Genomic DNA, 19,055 nt, shown 5'->3' with positions numbered 1-19,055 from the left:
GTATTTCGCCTATAATAAGGAGTTACAGTATCTTAAACGTGGTACATCCCTGGAGGATTTAGGGATAGGGAAGTACACTCAAGATAAGAAACAGTATAAGTGTTAATTAAATGGGTGAACATTTGTTGTGCCAGGTAATGGGGCAGCATTAATAGTATACCCACATGCCAGCTGAAGTCAGGAAGAGCTTTATGGGTTATGGCTTTATTAGTCTGGCCTGTAGTCTGTGACCCCCTCCTTGTTGTTAGATTGATTAGTGCCTGAAACATGCACTTCAAGTTCAGAGGAAATAGTGGCATAGCCATCTGATCATTCTACATTACATTGCCATTTAGCTGAGCGCTTTTATCCAAAGCGACTTACAATAAGTGCGTTCGACCAACAAGATACAAACTTGCAGAAAACAGAATCATATAAGTACATCAGGTTTCATAGAGCTTAAAAACAAGTGCTACTCAACTGGCTTTAGATAAGCCAGTTCCTTTATTTAGTATATAAGTGCTTTGTTGGTAATTATATCGCTCAAAGTGGAGTCGAAAGAGATAAGATATACTTTATTTGCGTTACATAAGCATGTGTAACAGTTGTAAATATGCAGTGGTGTTTATTTGTAAATGTAGTATAATCACACAAATTCTGTGTTTTATATTTAATAATTCTGTGTTCTTTATTTATTGATTGTTCAATACCTGACAAGGACGGAGATGAAAAACCTGGGTCGCAGGATCCTCAACAGTTCATTACAAGACATCTATCAATGTGTCTATACCTCCACCATTAAACTGTCATAATCTGCACATTTCTTTTACTATCTACACACATCTTATAAGAGTATAATACATATGTATAATATCAGTTAAAATAAGTGCTTAAACATACAATAGTTAACATTGCAGGAAAGCAATATATTCGTACTTTGTCAGGCTTAATATGTATACCCCCAAAGCTTTTTTCTTATTCAAAATAAGACCTTAACCTAAAGTATTATTTAATTTTTAAATAAAGCCTTATTATTTTGTCTGTCTGTGTCTCCTATTAATATCTAATAATACAAATAATACATTTCAATAACTTGCTTTAACCACCAGGTGTCCCTTTCTATCAGCTGTGCACCGTTATGGTGTACATATACGAATATACCGATTGGATCAAATATAAAAGTCAGCCGAATTAGTATTGATACTGAAAGGAGACGTATTGTGGGAAGAGAAATTGAAGATATTTTGTTTGATTGCTGATATATTTATGATCCACATCACATATTCAGTTTTGGCGGCAGTTATTCCTGTTTGTCTAGAAGTCTTCTCACCAGGGCTCTATAAATAGCGAACTACGGCAGATATGTAATATTTAATGCAGCCGAACCGTGTATTACAATGCCGTTATGTGATGGCCTTCAAAGAGAAAAGCAAGCACACTCGAAATAAAGTATTATTTTATTTATAAAAAATGTTTTAGGATTTCACATCAACAGGAAGTCCGGTTAACTATAATGTCCATGTGCAACAATACCCCAACCCATAGATCCACAGGTGAATAATAATCACCACATTACACACATCCCTTCACATTTAAATTTAAATTTACATTAAAGTATTTCGTGAGGCCTTCTAAAATGTTTTTAAATATAATTAGGGTTGTAGTTGAAGAGTTTGTAAATTATTGCGTTGCGCAATCGCACAACGGCACGTCCATTAATTCCACAACCACACATATGGGTTAACATCGATTTAATACATTAATGTAGCCTTTGTTTCTGCTAAAAGAGGTGGGGCAACAAGAAAATCGTCGAAATCGAGTGTGACTATTAAAAAATAAATAATTATTATATTAATATTGACAATAACAACCGACCGTTGGGGTAGCATTTGCCGGGGAGCGTTCTCATGGCGTCTATTATCAACGCTATGGGAGGTCTATGAAGGTCTATGGGACGCCCTGCCCGTTGAAAACTGACTNGCCTCTGCTGCTGTTGTGGCTTTCATAAAAATCTCTGTGAATTGCTCATCCGTCCTCAGCTCCTGAACTCGCCTTCGGACACCATCAACAACAGTGTATGCAGCTGCCATGTCTAGGTCTTTCTGTTGGAGAGCGTTGGAAACCATTGATGTTTCCAGGAAAACTGGTGTTGTAATCTCCAAACAGAGCAGGAATTCAAAATGTATGCTGGCTCACACTTTCTCAGATCCTCCAGGTATTGCATGGCAGCAGGGAGGACCTTTCGGATTGTTTTCNGGTCCAGCGGGTGTCTGAGAGCTTCTGTAGCTCAAAGGGGGGCTGACCTGGGTTGATGGCTTTCTGTGTCTCCACAAATACTGCATGGCGCTTTCTAGAATTTGCAATGAAGGTGTAAAGTTTTTCAACCACCATGAAAAAATCCAAAAAATGTATGTTTGACTTTGCACTCTCCACTAAGACCAGGTTCAAACAGTGTGCGTGGCAATGTACGTACAGTGCCTTTTTATTCTGCCTCTGTATTCTTGACTGTAGCCCTTTGTAAGGCCCGCTCATGTTAGCTGCCCCATCATATCCCTGTCCACGGATGTCCTCTACTTTGAGCTGATTCTCCTCCAGTAGCTTCGTAACCAGGTTTTCAAGGGCTTCACCAGTTGTTGACTGTACGTCACAAAGCTGAAGAAAGCGCTCCTTTATGGTCATGTGACTCATGTCATGCACATATCGAACAACAAATGACGCCTGCTCAACGTGCGACACATCAGTGGTCTCATCAAGCATAATAGAGAATATTGATGCTTCCTTCTGGATGGCGCTTTTTCACATAAATGCTCAGAGCTCTAATAAGGTCATTCTGTGTTCTATTGGAAAGTAGAGACAGCTTTCATCTCTACCCCTGAAGGCCAAGCCTTGTCTTGCAAGATATAATGTGATCTCTATTAACCGGAAGATGATNAGTCCTCCTTCTGGGCCTGGCTCCAGAAGGGGACCCCGGGCTTCCTCCGGGCCGGGTATCCTCACTTCGTGTGTCGTCTTTCATGAGGTCTTTTGAACTCTGTCAACATGTTACAGATAAACAGATAGATGGATAAAAGATGACTCAATCCTCATCTCTACAGGGATTTACCTCCACCCCTACTCTAGGCTTACTGCAAATATGTTTTCATTGCTTTGCTGCAATGGGAATTGTCGGCTTTATGAGATGCTGAAGATTTACACACCACTATGTGATGAATTGCATAGACATGCTTGTAAGCCCTCTCTAAAAAGCATTAAATGGTTTCATGATTCATATTCTGAGAGGGAGCAGAACTACAAAACACTTAGGCCAAAGATGGACAAAAAAATACAGAACAAAGAAAATAATTTGAACACAGTTGACAGTGTTACCTGTGAGAGCATGAATTAAACTGTGTTAAATTGTACAATTTAACGCCATCACACTTGGTCTGCTGGTCAAACCTTGTGCTACTGCAGTCATGGTGCCGTCATATCTGAAACACTCACACAGAGTGATTGACAGGCAGCAATGACAGTAATTGACCATGGATTGAAATGACACTAAACGTTTCGTTCGGTATGATTTCTCCCTACAGCTATCTTTTAGCATGTGTTTTGGTCAAATTAAAAGTTGTTGTGCTTACTTTGAAAACAGTCTATTGTTATTTTTTGGTGACAGAAGTCTGACATACTTCAAATTATGTGCTTCAGTTCCATCCTGACAAATGCACACACGCCTGAATGTCATCAACGTTTGTGATTTGAGTCTCCCCTTTTCCTCTCCTGCCTTAAACCTTCCCTTGCTACGAAATGTCCTATATAACAAATAAAGTATTACGATTAAGATAGTGATGATTTACTCCTTATATATGAGTGCCCATACATCACAAACATCAATGGTCATAAGTGTTATTGAGATTAAGCGTTTAAAGGAAAATACAATATTTCTAGATTAGTCAAATCCTGAAAGCACGTCAGTAATACTTATTTATTATGTTTTATATAATTATAATGTGAATGTATGTGCTTTTAAGAGCCGCAGAATATGTCCAAAGCATTAAAAACACATTTGTAATATCGCCACTTTAAATGTTGCTCAGAAAGAGAGCACAAGCACCTTTTCCCCTGAAGCATCTCCAAGATGTCATTATGGCAAACAGTTTGTGCTATAAATAATAAATGAAGCCGGTAAACACACATTTTTCTCATCAAATAACTGAATGCAATGTATGAGTTCCTGTGACAGAAGTGACTCTTTTACAAAAAAGTATAAACACAAGAAACTTCCTTTATGTTAATATCAGAATAAACGTTATTGCGCTGGTATATTGACAAAGTTCAGTTCAGTCACAAAATGAGTTAATCAAATGAAATGCAAATAGCACCTTTGTATGAAGAAGGTTTACATGTGTAACTAAATCCCTAGTTTAGTATAATGCTTAATGACAATACCTTATGATATAAAATAACACTAATTGGTCTGATATTGTTTCCCCACGGTTTCTAAAATTACTTAATCTCGCTCATTGAAATATCCGCGATTAAAAGTTTAGTTAACAAGATCTCTACAACCTTCGTGAGTAGTCCAGCTTGCTTTTCTTACAGTAGTTGTGGTCTTAAAATACATGCTTGTGGGTAACAAAGCAAAGTTCTCCCTATAAACTTCATTATAACTTAATTTATATTTGAGTGTTGTATTTCTTTTAATAATGGACAAGAGTCTCTTCAAATAAAAGCTGATGATGATGATTATACACACATTATAGTGGCAAAAATCAAGAAAAGTAAAACACAAAATGTACTTAAAAGTAAACTTCCGCTGAGGCACCAGATAGCGAATCTTACGCAAGGAGTTATCCAAGTCCAGACAAGATCGTCGTTTCTGTGCGTTTATCACATGATCCAATATCAACAAAATACATTTGACCATTTCCAATATCTTGCCCTTTGCCTTTCCTGTGGCCTCCTTGTGCTTTCCCTGATAAAAAACATATGCTATTCTGGTGCACTAATCCCACCACCACCTGTCTCCAATATTACAATTACACCAGGGCTGCAGTCGAATAGTCCAAAAATCAGCTCCTATCGTCTATCCCTATCGTCTATCCCTTGACCTCTGTGTGAAACGTCACGGGGTTAAGGGGTAGTGGATAGGAGAATTCAAAAGTATTTAGGAGAAGAGACTGCGGTGCTTTGAGAATTGACTGCACTTTCGCTATCCGACGTATTTATGATGCGCCAGCGGACGTCATGAATATGCGTCTGCTGTTGGGAAACTACCATTTTTTGTACAGCGGACTACATGGATGTATGGGGAGGGCAGAATTTTCTCCTCTCTTTTCGTAAAGGAAGGTCCAGTGGTTCCTAAGCTAAAGGAGGTTATAAAGGAAGTTTCAAACCTCCTTTCCTATCATCTGAAGAATTCGAACGGCTCTTATCATGGCTGCCACTGAGGTACTTCCGGGTCATTTCACTCCGTTAGGAAAGTTCCTAAGCTAAACTGACAGTTCGACTGCATCCCTGGTTCCCAAATCACCCAGTGCCCAAAAATGCCTTCAAAATAAAAGCATAAAAACAACTTAAATAATAACACTGAATAATAATAGATTTACTATAAACAAAACAGCAAGAAAACAAATGTATACATACACAGGAGTTTTCTAAGTATATTCTGTATTTTTGAAAATTATCAATCCATCTTAAAATCAATTCAGTGGAGTGACAACAACTCCACTTTTTGAAGTATTAAAAAACAGATATACTCAATTGAAAAACATATACATCAAAACTTTACTGAAGTATAGTCCGTGAGTAAATTAACTTTCCACAACTGAATACAATGATCCAGCAGCCGCCAATAATTTGTTTCAATGGTCGATTTGTTTGTGAAGTGAACCCCTAAGACAGTTAAAAAAACAACACACAAACACACAGAGCTGAGCTGGATGGAAATGGAGACATAATTTTTTTCTCAGGTTCAATGCCGGCCATTTTCCTTCTGACACTGTTAATTTAAGTGCCATCAATTGCTGCAGCAGACCCTAAATTCAAGTTGTTTGATTTCAGGTAATTACCTTGAAAAGTGATCCATAAATAAAGATAATTATTTATAAATAAGGACCTGCATGCTTGTTCATGCCGACTAATCTCTTCCCTCTGCTCAGAAACATGAATGAACCTTTGACTGCTTGTGTTATGTGTTATGATTAAGTTATCATGTTCTGCTGCAGCTACATCTTTAGTTAACACACCCTATAGTTTTATCTCTGAATTAGTAATGGCAATGAAAAACAGATTCTCAATTCAAAACTGAATTTCTCCTTGGGGATCAGTTAAGATCCTTGTAAAGCCAGTGAATTTCCAGGACAAGATGTCCTCTTCTCTGCTGCTTGTTGTTCGCAGTAGCCTACGTTTAGCCACTTTAGCGGCAAAAATAGAGTTTGAGTTGCGAGACGCTGACATCTAGAGCAGGACTGTTTCACAAGTAGGCAGTTTACAAGCACATTTTAAGCCAATTAAATATTTAAACCGTCATTATGTTAGCCAATTGACTTCGAAATGAAATTTGGACAATGTTCTCTGACTCTCGCACTCCGCACACATTGTTATCCTCAAGTAAACCAAAGATAACGTGTCCTCGCTACAAACTGAAACTGTAACACTTCCGATACCAACATCTCGTTTATATTGTGCAATCATATGCCAACTTCCACAGTGATTACACAGCTTCTTATCTTGGTTAAAGAAATATATGAATCCTACATTCTACATTTAGAAGAACACTAACAGAGCAGCTTTGTATGGCACTTCACCTCATGGTCACTAGCAACAAAAGCATTTTTAAATGTCCATTAATTAGTGGTAATATATCTCATTCACTTGAAATGTTGCTATTCTTGTAAAAACAAAAAGGCCTTACCGTACTGTAGATGAGTCAGGCCCTACTCCTGATTGGACAGTGTGTATTTAAATGCAATCTGGATCTACGCGAAGAACTTTAAAACTAGTCTTCGTAGGGGACTGTCAGTTTTTTTTTTTACTTTCAGTATCAGTACATCACCCTTTACCAAGTAAACATGGACAGTGGCTCATAAAACTCAAAGGAAGAGAGTCCTGGTTTTCAGGATTAGATCAACCAGTGTAGTTGGCCTATCCTTTTTCTGGGTTTCATCTTATCACACAGGCATTACAGGTTAGAGACTAGAAAGATCCATTTCCAATTGGCTCTCTAGTGTAAAGAAAATGAAACAATGAGCTGATATATTATGCTTTTGTGTACAAATTCAGATGTTATCATGTTGTTTTCTTGGCAAATAATGAAATCCTGGTCAGGGCTAAAAGAGAAATTCACTGAACCAGGATAAAAACACAGAGAGAGGACAAGATCAGAGACGAGAGAAAGAGGAACAGACATATAAAGTCCGTAAGGGATGACAGAAAGAGGAGGGGAGTAATAACAGCAGTTGTTATAAAGCTATTTGAGAGACGTGTGACTAATGCAAGGCATCTCAAAAAGGCAATGACATTTTAAAAATGAGCCCAACATTTCAAAGTGACGAATGACCTAGTTCTGGCAGCACCAGCAAAAAGTCTTTATTGAGTTTCACTTTGTAATACCTTTTTATCTTTAAAAAAAGTTGATGATCCTATGAATATGCATCTGATAGCATCCAGGTGAATGTATGATGTTCTGTTTGATGGGGCAGGTTACTTTAATGTCATATTACAGGGAGGTTTGATCCAGAAAAAATAAGTTGTTGTGTGGATTTCATTGTGTTTGAAGAGTGTCATCATGATTGCAACAGAAAGCCATGAAGCCAGCGTCATGGACGGACGTGCATCCCCACAGAAAAGAAAGCTGCTGACTTTAAGCCTGCTTTTGTTGACGTTGAAAGGGGCTTCAAAGTCATGCTATGCTGTGCCATCAGATTTCTGTCACCTGATTTTTTCACCAGTCTTTATGCTTGTATTTTGAGCTTTGAGAATGTTTTTGCTGCTCCCTATATTCCACCTGTTTCACTTCTGATCTATTTATTTGCACTCTGGAGGGTCCTTATTTTCAAGGTAACTGCCATTGGGGGATTATTCGCTGTCTGCGTGTTTTTAACTGAACTGCCAAGCAAAATTGCATCCCCATTTCAAGTTGAAATACCTGTAAATAAATTATTCTGACAGGATTTAAAGCAGCTTTTTTGTAAATCAGCACCAAGGTTTAGTCTTACTATGTTATTACATTGGCCCTCTTAAACCTAACCATTTCAATAGACATAAAGTTGCCCGATGTCTACTAGTAAATAGTTTAATATAACCATTGTTAGGGTTTGCAGAGTACTGTTGAAAATATACAAAAGGATGTTCTTTTCATTTTAATGACGAATATATTTTTGTATTAATATATGTGCTAGTTCAACAGTCTCCTAATATTACAGAGACAGAGCATCACAGAAGTCTTTTGTTTTTCTGTCTCAGCCAATAATTAGATTAGAGTGCCATATTTATTGATTGCAGTCTTAAGGTTATATTAACAGGGGTGCACATAACTTTCTCAGTGAAGTACTCAGATGAGTACCTGGAGTCAGTGATTGGTACTCCAACTTCTGGCTCCACTCAAAGTTGTATGTTTATTATAACATTTTTCTGTGTGTCAAAATGAAAGACAGCCCACACACCTATCAATCATTCGTGACTACAGAGTGTGAACGTTGTGATTAGCTGTTTTAGCGCAGTTCTGGGGGGGGGGGGGGGAAGTCTCCCTCCGCAGCCGGTTGGCGTAGTTTTGGCACAATTCCGTTGTACAGACCGACGTTAACAGCAGCCCCGTCTGTGCACACGGAGACGGACTTTGTTGTCCGGTGATCTAACCGCCTTCTGGAAAAGCTTCACAAGTATGTCGGTACGCAAATGCGCTTTGTGACACAAGTGACGGTACGCATTTCAGATTGTTGCAGCGCATGCGTATCTGCGTACCAGTTATGTGCACCCCTGGTTATATATGTGTTTATTTATTTGTACCACGAGTGATGACCTCATTGGATATCATTCACAATTGTTTGAGCACTTCTTAAAAAATATTGAAGCAGTTTTTTTGTCATCTAAACAAAAAGTAGACATGTTATCTGATTTCCCTGGAGAGTAGGGAACACTGTTATCATGCCTGGACACCATAAATAAGCAACATTGCTTTTGTCTTTCATGGCGTAACTGATGTATGATAAGAAATGAGCTGAAACATTGATTTTACAACAACAAGATAAAAAGAGAAAGCAGATACAATCACCACAAAGCTGATAACAATTTTATCAATCTCTTCTTCTATGAAAATCAATGATTTACCAGCCAGACAGCTATCTGAACAATGTGGAATAATATCTGAGAGATTTTCTGTCCTTTCTTTTTACCCTCAAAATGATTGATTATACTTAAAGTGCCAAGATAAATGTGAAGCACGTAGCTCTTTAGCTAATGACAAGGTGATTAATTAACTTGTTAGCATGGCTGTGCACACCAGCATACACAGACAGATAGGCTACTTTTAGTTTCAGATCTTCAGAAACTTCTGACAAGAAGATTGTTGTTTTTTGTTTCTTTGAATTGCTCTCAATGTTGTGGTTTCTACAGCAGGATAGCAGCTACCTCAAGCTGCCTCTCTCTGTTGGTCCTGTTTGGGAGTTTCTCCTGTTTCCTCTGTGTGGTATGTGGCAAACAATGTTTTAAAAGCACCCAATTTAAATAAGACCTCTACCAAGGCCTATTTTGTCTTCAGTTAGCTATTACACTCACAGGCAACACTGTGCTGAAGACATTGAATTTGTACTGTGCAGCACTTTTGGTGATAAGCAGTAACTGCAGGTGCGTTTTTGGATCTGACTTTCACTTGTTTTGGAAGATGTTTCCCCCGTGGTCATCGTTCTTGGATTTGTTTGTTTGGCAAAAGTAACCGTTTACTCACTCCTTAACACTGACAACAAACCACGACCCTTCTCACACACAAGTGGAAAACAAGTCTTTAATCAGACTTGTGATTTTTCCTGGGATTGTTGCCACAAAGACCCAGTTTGTGATTTTGTTTGTGACTGCGAATACAAGGGCATTACATCCTTTGTCCATATTCGAGGGCAGGCATTCTATCATCGTATCACAGAGTAAACAGCTTTGCAAAAACAAACGGGACACATTTTTGATATGTTTAATAAATCTTTCAATGTCTTTCTAGGTATTTCATAATGAACTCTTCCAACTTTCAAAACAGAAGCAATCTGTCTGCATTGACTGAGATACTGGGTAACAGTTACCTTTTTCCTCTAACCTAATGCCCTTTCATTCAAGTAACCCTCAAAGAAAAAAGCACTCTTTAATTCACAGTTCTGGATAAATTGTAACTAAGCTCCGATGAAGCTGAGCACTATGATCACTGTAATAAAAAAGCTGATCATTATCAGACTTTTGTTGCTACTAACTTGGAAACATCACATGTTGATTGTCAAGTTAAAAACAACTGACAGCTTATTTCAAGTTTCCACATTTTGCTTGAATGTTCAAAAATCACAGAGGTAGAAATCAATTGTGCAAGTAAGATAAGAACGTATAAATAGACCATGGCAGATAAGCAAAAATGCACAAACACAAAGTGAGTCCACAACAACAATTCTCAGCTAAATAAGACATAGAGACATATTCATATAAAGTGCAGTGGAAGTTGCCTGCATGGGATAGCTGATGATTTAAAACTGTGGAGAAGAATGAAAACATTTTAATGCAACAAAATGTTTCCTGCAGGACTTCCTAACATATCGTGAATCCTAAATAACCATGGGCATTATGTAATGAACTGTATTTCACACTCTACATGTTTGTATGCAATGTGCTGAGCTCTCACACTGATTGCTCTGCAACAAAAAGAGCCATTCAGCTCCATTCCATTGGACTGTATATAATGTGAGTGAGAGAGTCCGAGAGCTGTGGATGGTTTCACTCCAGTGATTTTTTATTTACCACATTTGAATGGATGGCTTGTGCTACTGGCACCTGTGTTGTATTTCTCATTTAGTTTTGGTGTTGGACTGGTTATCAGACCATGCAGTATGCGGAGAGCTCGAGCCATCAGCAGCATCAGTGGGGTGAAGATAGGAAATGAAGACCGCTTCCTGAGGGAGGATATAATGGCATGGTTTTTTCTTCTATTTACATAATGCTGGCATTTAGTTATATGTGTTTGCTACATGACAGCTGCTACATAATCATTCAAAAAAGGGATACAACGAATAATAGATTAATGGCATATATCTGAACTCAGCTGGCAGAGGAGAACAGGCATATTTTATCCTGGCTTCTTCTTGTCAAGGATCTCAAATCCATCACATAATAATCAAATGTTGTCACAAAATGGGTCTGCAGTTTCTCCGTTTAATCATATCAATAGCTGAACAAATGGCATCATATATGAGTTGCAGGGAATTTTTAGCATTTTAGATTATTTGAGGGGAGATTGAGCTGAGTGATGGCAGTGTCCAAATCTCCCCTCTCAGCTTAGTAAACAAACTGCAGGAAGATGTTTTTCTCACATTTTTCATATTTTTTCCCCCAAAGAGATGATTGAGCGCTGAATCGAGAGCACAGGTGTCATTACACAAAACAGATCAGCTTCGAATCACAGCATCTACACACATTTCACATCCTGCAAAGTTTAGTAGAGTAAAGTTTACAGTTTAGTAGGCCTAGTTGAGTAATTGTATTTGACGTTTTTAACAATACACTACTTGCCTCTTGCTGAAAGTTAGATGTGGAGATTGATACTTCTAAATATAGCTCTGGATCCAAACAATTAGCTTAGCTTAGTTTTGCATACTTAGCTTTAGTCAGTCCAAAGGGAACAAAACATATAGGCATCTCAGTCCATCAATATGGTGGAAATAAAGGAGGGTTAAAATCACAGTCTGAAACATTTAAAAATAAAAAAGCATGCAACAGGAAGTAAAACCAGTAAAATCATACAATGTATTACACAACAAGCTGTAAACACAGCATTGACTTTATAGAGTCTCAATGCCTATCTTTGAGCAGCCACAGAGTTACATTAGCAATCATTTGGAGTTGTTTTTTTGTCTCGACTATATTCAGAAGCTAGGAGGCTTGACAGCCGAAAACATAATAGAAAGGAGCTTCAAGAGTGTGCTGAATACTACAATTGCGGGACCGTAAACCAAAACAATAAGCTGAAAGATGCTAATACATCTGTAGAGCTAGCTGAGGGGTTTGTCACACCATGGACCCCTCTCATTACACACAGTCAGTATACCCATTGCTTATATCAAAAATATTCACGATAATAGCTATGAAGTCGTGTTTGACTTGTAAATCATGACATTGTGAAGCAATTCTTTAAGACACTAACCGAGCACAGTGTGAACACCAAATAACATCCACTATAGGGCTGGACATGCATAGCATCTTTTTTTATTCTAGACAACCAAGGATCTGAAATTGCTCAACACAGCTTGACATGCTTATAGTAGGTTATATATTTCAGAAAATATTAGTTCACCTACAGGTGAAAATACAGAGTCGAGGTCGTTGAAAGCCATAGCTCAACCCCCGTCATTCCTTTCTGCAATGATTACATTTTTCACAACAACCTGTTTGCATTTATATATAGGTTTGTGAGGAATATTTGCATGTAGAGTGCCTGCTTGAGGTTGATTTACTGGAAATCTGCTGCGATCCTGTTGACAAATAAAACTGTTTCTGGGCATCATGACAGCTGTTGATTAAGGGTTCTCACTAACAGGGTATCGGTCAAATATGGCAGCACTGATAGGATTTTTAGCAGCCTTTGATTACCGATTCTATATAAAATGGTAAAACAATTTACTTTTAAAAGTGTTTAGACAATTGGCTTCCCATCACAAAGCAGTGTGTGTTCAGCATTGTATCGTTATTGTCTTTAGAGATTTTTTTACATATTAAGAATAAAACAAGGGTCAATTATAAGAAAAAAAAGGTTACCTTTTATTGATGGATTTTGGAATAAGCTTCAATAGGCTATTTAAATGTGCCTTTTTTGGATGAAGTAAATCTAAGTGCACACAATGAAACAAAAGCAATTAAAGTAACGCAATAATAAAGCTGCCACATGACCAGCGGTAAAAAGGCTCTGCGCTGACGTTGGCGAGCACTACCTGCTCTAAGCTGCTCTGTTCAAATGATAAAGATCAGATGACAGCTGTGCTAAGCGCCGCAAGCTAGCAGGGGAGATAACCATGGCAACAAAACCTTACTGGCTGTATATTTAGTGTAAAAGCTCTTAAGTGGACAAAAAGGTACTTGATAAATGCATTACCATGTAGATGCGTAATATCAGGAAAAATCCAATCTGTTAAACTCCATTTATATGTTCAATCTGTCAACTTCAACTCGAGTGTTTGGATATAAAGTTCTGGACCAAACATCTCTCACAGCACACCTGGGAAACAATCGTTCTGCATGCCTGATTCCTCAGTGGAACAGATGTCTGGAAGTTTTGCATTCATTGCGTACACTTGGATTAGATGCTTCGTTGCTTTATAATGTTTTAATCCTTAGTGTTGTTATTTTATTATCTTTTTGAGACAATGTGTTACCGAACAACAGAGGAGGAGAGATCACATTACGCAGCTGAAAAGCATTGCTGCTCTTTTGAATAATCCTTTTGAGTCTATACCAAGCTGCAACCTCTGGGGCTATAAAATGAAGCCAAAAACTGCAGTTCCTCCGTTGGCCACTTGAGCCTGGCTCCAAAAGGGAGTCATTCCCTAGACTAGAGGAGCAGGAATGAGTCTTAAAGTGGACCTATCATGCTATATTTCAATAATATAGTGTAGGACCGTACCTATAAAAGGCATAGTTATACTTTTTATTTTTCAAAATACCAAACAGATCATGCATTTTAGCCATTCCTCATTTCGCTCAATTTAACACTGTCTTTGCATGGGCTGATTCTGTGAGAACAGCACCATCTACAGGCCTGGCATATGTACTACAGCGTCTCCAGCGCTTTCGAACAGCAATGTCCGTGGCTGTCTCCTCCTTATTGGTGGAGTTGGCCCAATAGCCGTAGCGCCACTTCTGTGACGTCATAGAAGTGTTCAAATCGGGATCAGGCTGTATCAGATCCGTTGCAGCCCCTTTTTAAGAGATTTGGGTATGGAGGAAAATAGAGAGGGTTGTGTTTTCTGATTCTTGGTGAGTTCCCAGGAACACCAGGGACACATATTCATGTATAAAAGACGTACAAAAGTGCATTTTGCATGATAGGTCACCTTTAAGCAAATGTTATATCTCTGAAATAAGGGTTGTGGTTAACACAAGCTAAAGATATTTATGTTTCCTTCTTAGATCAAAATATAAGTCAGTAATTAGCTCATGAATGTTCGAAGCTTCTATGTGTTGCTTACAAGTGACTATATTAGGCTACTAAATGTCATAATGCCGAACAATCCTACCTTTAGCTTAGCATTGGTGATGCGCAGCCATGTTGCCTTAAAGGGAACCTATTATGCAAAATCAATTTTTTCATGTCTTTTCTACATCAACATCTGTCCCCTCTGTGTAAAGAGATTCTGAACGTTTCAAGAAAAAAGATTCGCTCTCTTTTTGTCCTGATCCATTTATATAAAAACCTCTCTGAAAATGAGCTGATCAGATTTTGGCCACTTTATGATGTCATAACGATCTTTTGGCTTGTGTAACCATTAGCCAACCAAGGTAACATTTTCCAACTTCAGGGTCTGGCTACAGACATTTTTCATCCCTGCACCGCTCAGACCCCAATGTTAAAATGCCAAACCTTACAGAAGAAATAAGCATGTTTGCTGCTTGGTGAAAAATTGTTTTGGTTTCTATTGCCAATCTTATAATTTATCACTATTGTACGGGGAGATTTTTATATAACATTTTCAATTATGTTAAGGCTTAAAGGTATTAGTCAAAACTTATACTAAACAAAACCAGTTATACCTGAGATAAAGATAATACAAACGCATTCAAATAAAAATAAATAAAGGTAAACAATATTTTCATTTTTTAAATGTTGCCGATCTTTAGATGCCTTTTAAAATGTTGAACACAGCGCAACAATTAGACGAGATAATTGATTATTGTTGTTACTAACTTTTCAAACACAGAACATAATTGCCTAATGTTTTATTTTGTGTAGCCTAAATCTAATGATTTCCCTAGTCAATCATGCAGCCCTTCACTCTGCTGCCTGCCCGCTTTCCCCTGCTGCGTGTATTGTCTTTCTTTCATACAACCGTATGCTGCGTTAATCTTTGAAATCTCATTTACATGGGAAAGTAATTTCCCACATCTCCATAGTTCAGGTCAGACTGAGTGGGAGGAGTAGGTAAGTGATTTTTTCTCTGTCGTGCTGGTCGCTTATGTTGCCATATTTTTGTTCTACAGAACATTGACTGCTATCATAGGGAGAAGATGAATACTTTGAATGTTTACACTTCAAAACGTATTGGCTTGATTCATTCAAAGCATATCGCCATCAAAGACAGAAGGATGAGAGCTCCTGCTGGATTTTAAGAGTTGACGTGCTGTTTAATGCTAACAAGTTGCTCATTAAACTTTCTTAGACCTCTTTCGCTTCTGTTATATAATCGGCATACAAAACAGCTCAGAGAACTTTTCACTGACAGATTGTTGTGTTGTATAGTTGGACTCAAACACACAGTTGATTGACAGAAAGTTAATCAGACGCTTCGCTCCACATCACATCCATTCAGGCCTCTCCCTTCATCTCCTCACCATGAAGGGGATACTACTCATGGCATCTCAACAATTCTTTAAATTCCTTAACTTTAAAGTGCACCATGTCAATATATTATATATATAATATTTAACTCTTAAAGTGTAAGCAAGTGTCATGCAGGAGGAGGATAAACACCAGTCAAGGGATTTACTGTAGAAGCAATTAGATAGAGTTAAAAATAAATCCCCTGTTATCTCTTTGAAAGATAGACATGAAGCCATAATTATATAGTAAGCAGAGTGCCAATAAGTAATGTGAAACATCATGCAGTAACTGACAAAAAAAGTAAAAGTAATACAATAACCCCTGTCTTTCAGTTTCTATGCAGCACACGAAAATAATTGTCCCTTTCGAGGTGGCTTATTTCATCTCTTCAGGGAGTTAGATCGGGATATCTCCACTTAACATAAAGAAGTGAACGAGACAGCAGAAATCGCTGACGTGGTTTCTCTCGTTAACTGAGACTGTTTCTGTCTCAGTGCTCTGTAAGGTCTCTCTACAGAACGTCCAGTAGACTCATGTCCACCAACACCCATTAAGCTGTGTTTTTATTCCCCCATGAATTTGTCTGTTCGTGGTTTGTCCTTTAATTACTCCTCTTTTTGCGTTTTTGTTTTCCAATAGGGGATGATAATGTATTTATGTATGCAATTAAAAAAGTTATTTGAAAAGTCTTTTTGCCAACCACAGGAACAGGGCTAATTTTCTCTTGTTCTTTTGACAATTCGTTTTTCACCTGCTTATTCCTGCAATATGTGAGAAATACCTCCAACTCCCCGGGCTGACAATGGATCATAGCTGCAGAGCACAAGTGTTAATATCCAGCTTTGAATACTATTATATCACGGTGACATATTTGTCTTTTGAAGCATGCAAATCATTCTCACAGAATAAAAAAGATATTATATGATATGTGTCAGGGAATCATTTCACCCTACATGTTTATCTTTTGCCCTCTGACACAGCGGACCAACCTTGAGCCCGAGCCATACTGTAAGCGACAACAAATGTGATTCAGTGTCCTCAGTTTAGTCTATCTATTGAAGAATGTTGATTATTACACTCTGAACTAGTTAAAACCTCGAGCTACAGGAGGGTTCTTCAGAATTGATTGTGGTATATCAACTGTGTGGTCAGATCGTGGCCTGTGACATCTCTTGTGAATTCTCCGGCCGAAGCTACAAATAAACCGTCAGTGTTTGCCATCAAAGCTCCAGCTCTCCTTGTGTCTCACTGAGTCCTGTTTCCAATTGCTTCAGAAGTTTCCCCCACAATATGAACACTTGTGATAGATAGATAGATTGATAGATAGAATGGTGGATAGATAGATAGATAGATAGATAGACAGGGACGTGCACAGGTACGGGCTAATGTTTTCCCTCTTTGGCTGACCTGCCCCTCTGGAGAGAGCAAAATTCTCTTTTTCCCGAATCAACATGATAAGCCCACAATTAATACTGGTGACGTGCAGTCAACAACTGGTGAAGCCCTTGAAAACCTGGTTATAAAGCTACTGGAGGAGAATCAGCTCAAAGTAGAGGACATTCGATGTGATGGGGCAGNGAAGATGGATGGATGGATGTTGACAGAGCTGACTTTCAAAATTCTCCTAGAACATTGTGCCCAACAGATCAAATGAAATGTCACATAAATATTATTTAACAAATAATATTTATGTGACATTTCATTTGATCTGTTGGGCACAATGTTCTAGGAGAATTTTGAAAGTCAGCTCTGTCAACATCCATCCATCCATCTTCTCCCGCTTATCCGTGGTCGGGTCGCGGAGGTAGNTGTTCTAGGAGAATTTTGAAAGTCAGCTCTGTCAACATGTTACAGATAAACAGATAGATGGATAAAAGATGACTCAATCCTCATCTCTACAGGGATTTACCTCCACCCCTACTCTAGGCTGTAAATCCCTGTAGAGATGAGGATTGAGTCATCTTTTATCCATCTATCTGTTTATCTGTAACATGTTGACAGAGCTGACTTTCAAAATTCTCCTAGAACATTGTGCCCAACAGATCAAATGAAATGTCACATAAATATTATTTGTTGTGGTAAAAAGTGAAATGTTAACAACCATGAAAGGTGTAGGTGTATTATGATAACAGGGTTCAAATAAAGGCATCTAAATCTGTTTTTATGAAAAAACACATCTGGTGGTCTATCATGGTGACAGATTAATAAGTGAACTAAAACAACTCACATACAAAACCCTGTTACTTATATGTATTTTACCATGGGTGAACAACAGGGGATCCCTAGGGTCCTTATTATTTGCAGGGGTGTCTCCAATATCTTGTTTGAAATTGTTTTCAACAATTTTAAATATGTATGAAAATTCACATTTAGGCTATATGAATCCAACGTATTAGCAACGATGAATTGGCTTTCTGTTGAAATAAATAAAACCATAGTATAATGGCACTTTAAGCTTCCCTTTAAGGTCCAGTTTATTATTCAACTCAATTGTATACATGAAGTTAGCAGGGGGTCTGCTCGACTCCCTTTTAGCTAAAGGGTCCTTGGTCTGAAAAATATTAGCCACCCATACACTTAACATTTAAAATTAATGGAATTGTTTTGCTATGAATCACTTAGACAGCATATCATTTAAGGACCTTGTTAAGCATGCTTCATGGGTATACTATACGTAGAGACACAGTATTTGCCAAGGTTTACAAGTTCCATTGAATGTATCCCAGAATGCTGAATGACAATCATTCAAAAATATTTCTACATAACTGCGGTTTATTTAGTTTTAGATTTGGCGATTTCAAATAGTTTCCTCAATGTATGATAGAAGCGAATTAAGAGAAATTCAACAGCATATTTCATTGGAGCTACACTATGACAAAGGATACAAACCCATCCACTCAACGAATTTGCAAAGATTTAGGAAAATACTTAATTTTCCTTCATTACTTTTTTTCATTACCATAGAGGTTTTTAAACAGATTGAACAAGTGAAATAAGCATTGGCTATTAACCATGGTTTAATATATGTACAGCAGAAGAGAATGTAGGGTAGTAAATGTGTATTTGAGGTAAGTACTGTTATTAAACTCTGACTTGATTGGAGACTGAATGAATGGTTAATTGAATCAAGCATAATTAAAAAATACATCAATGGTTTTCAGTCACATTGGAAGAGCCTTTGAAAAAAGACATTAACATTGTCTTTTGCGCTTCTCCATAAGTAGAGTAGGGTGAAATGGTTATCTTGATAACACAGTAGCCTAAAGTATTACCTGTGTTTTTTCTGGACTGGTGTGTTGAAAGCTGAAGTTTCTGGAAGTGA

This window comes from Notothenia coriiceps, unplaced genomic scaffold, assembly GCF_000735185.1.
Source record: "Notothenia coriiceps isolate Sejong01 unplaced genomic scaffold, NC01 NC01_scaffold00002842, whole genome shotgun sequence".
NCBI lineage: Eukaryota > Metazoa > Chordata > Actinopteri > Perciformes > Nototheniidae > Notothenia > Notothenia coriiceps.
Note: the sequence above shows the minus strand (reverse complement) of the source record.